Raw genomic sequence first — 2,752 nt, 5'->3', positions numbered from 1 at the left:
AGCTCAGCCTGGGGGCTGTGCTGGGCTAACCTGCTTCAGCATCTTCCTCTAGCTGCTGGAATATCTGACTTCTGAAGGGAAGGAGAGGTGCATGGTGGTGTCTGAATCCCTTTGTGAACAGATACCCTCTGTAAAATCCGTGCAAATGCTACAGTTTTGGGTCTTGGTAAAGTAAAAAATAAACATACTAGCAAGAGCTTACTTTCACTGTTATATTAAACCATATTTCAGTCAATTGACTTAAATGTGGCAGTGAAAAGGAACTCATTTCACAAATACTGGATGGGAGAGAAGACTGCTTCATATAGAACACTTGCTGGAAAGATTATCACTTTCCCCCTGGAACACCTAAACCTCAGTGACAGGCCAGGGATACACAGAACTGAGAAAGGCAAACTGAAAACAGAAAGAATTCAACAGCTGTTTTCATATCTGACAGATGAACTGACGAGAGAAGCAGAACCACAGCCTGAGTCAATGTTCAACAAAGCAAGTTGTATTGACAGGGGGTTTTTTGTAAAAACTGCACAACATCATCATTCCCATTTTGCCTTTGGAGAGTGCCTTTGACAGGAGTGTGTTTTACGATTTAGAAAAAATTATTCATGTTGATGATCTATATTTCATCTACAACATCACATGCTGAGACAAGCTGAGTATTAGATAAATTGAGGCTCTGAGTCCCAAAGTACAAAAAAGAAGAATTTCACATAATTTAGAAAATCTGCCTTATGACAACAGGACAAAAAAAATACTGATGACTTTCTATTTCTAGCTTCTAAGACAACAACTGTGACTGAAAAGAGCTTCTTTTATCTCTGATGTGAGGGGATTTTATTCCTCCCTCTTGGATGTGTTCCTTTGCATTCCAACATGTGCTAAATTATTGCAAATCCCTGCTGATCTTCAAGACCAAATGGAAATTAAAATGAAATTTAGTGCATGAATTGCACTGCCTTGAGGCAGTACTGACATCAGATGAATCCAGTCCTGTATCAGTGTAAAAAAGGGTCTCTCTTGACCTTTAAAGCTGGCAAAAATCTAGATCAGGCTTCCAGAATTGTTGACTGTTCTTTTTTGACCTCTGAAGGAAGTTCAGTATCTCTGGTTCAATAGGGGAGAGACTTTATGGGGGAGGAGACCATTTCAGCCTCTTCCCTAAACATGATCAGTGACAAAATGTTCCTGCAGTTGTGAAAGACAGAACCAGCAGGCTCTGTCACAGCACACAATACCAAAGAGAATCATGCTTAGCACCAAGCATAACAGAAGTGTTAACCTTTGTGGAGAGAAGACTCAGTGGGATTTCTAAGGGCTGCGGATGGGGAGATCTGCTAATCATGCATGCTCCCTGTAGGGATCTTCACCTCCTGATGCAGAGGAAGGTGTTGAGACCTCATGTGGTAAGGGAGGTTCTCCTCCCTTCTCACCTCATTTCCATCCAAAGTGCTGTGCTCCCATTTATGACAACCCTTCACGTCTCTTCTGAACAAAGAAAACTGATGAAAAGAGCAGAATGGACTGTGCAAAACATGGCATGGGACTGGTTATGGGGACTGTGTTATCGTATGCCTTCTGTTTCCACGTTCCCTGGTCTTGTCTGGTGGTGGTTGAGCAATGTGGTAGCACAGCTACGTGTTTGTGTTGCCTTTCTGTGACTTCAGAACGTCCCTTGCCTGGTATGACATGGGTGTTAACTTTATACAGGTATGGCATATGAGTCAGGAATGAAAGTGCAGCTCATTCTCTTGTCACGGGTGATGGTTTACAACAAGAATGGGAATAAGCACTGAGAGCAACCCTGTTTAATGTGCAGTGCTCCTGAACACTTGTGAGGACCTGAGACAAGTGCCTGAAATGAGTTTGTTAAATATGGGGGGTTCTGAGAATGTGCATGTAAGTGGCAGTGGCAGTTATGTGCAATCACCTGTATGACTTGATAGTAGACTTGGTTTACACATCAGTGTTTCATCAGGATTAGCAACTAGTGAAATGCAGACATTTATCAAGTCCATTTAAGCTTTCTAATTAACTTTCAACCTGTCACGGCTAATCACAGCCACCAAGATTAAGCCTTGTATACTTGCATGATGTAGAGTTTTTCGAAAGTGCATGAAAAAGTCAACATTTCAGAAGTAATTTCAGGAGGGAAATCATTAAAGGTAACCCATTGAATTTGATCTCTTTATGAAATGGCCAGCATCTCAGCTAACCAAACCATTTGTGAGTCTGTTGTTTGAAATTCATTAAATTTCATTAGTCTTACATGTTTTCTGAAATCCATGGTAAATATCTATGATCATATTCAGAAGATGAAGTTCCTCTCTTGGACAAGATTTAAGTTTCCTATAAATCCAGTATCCAGTTGCTGACACCAGCCAAAAGTTGATGCTCATGAAAGCCTAATAGGAGTGGGAGGACCCTTTAATCTCTAACCACATTCAGATACTGTCTATGCTATATTCTCTATATTCTTTTTAACACAGATGATTTGTTCTTCAGAAATTCATCAAGCCCTTCCTTGAATCAATACAAACTTTTAACACTCAAATCCTTAAATATAGAAGTCTACAGCTTAAATATACTAAGTGAGAAAAAAAAAATCTATTGTTTTAAGCTTGCCTCTACCATAGTTTCCTTGTTACCATCTAGCTGCTATACTGGAAGAGAAAATCCTCTTTTCATGCCATTCATGACTGAACAGACCATGGCAAACAATGATGAGAATTTACATTTTCTCTATTTCCATGAC

The sequence above is a fragment of the Chamaea fasciata genome, unplaced genomic scaffold, assembly GCF_029207755.1.
Source record: "Chamaea fasciata isolate MVZ Bird 193981 ecotype frontalis unplaced genomic scaffold, bChaFas1.0.hap1 SCAF_5, whole genome shotgun sequence".
Lineage (NCBI taxonomy): Eukaryota > Metazoa > Chordata > Aves > Passeriformes > Sylviidae > Chamaea > Chamaea fasciata.
This window is presented reverse-complemented; position numbering follows the sequence as displayed.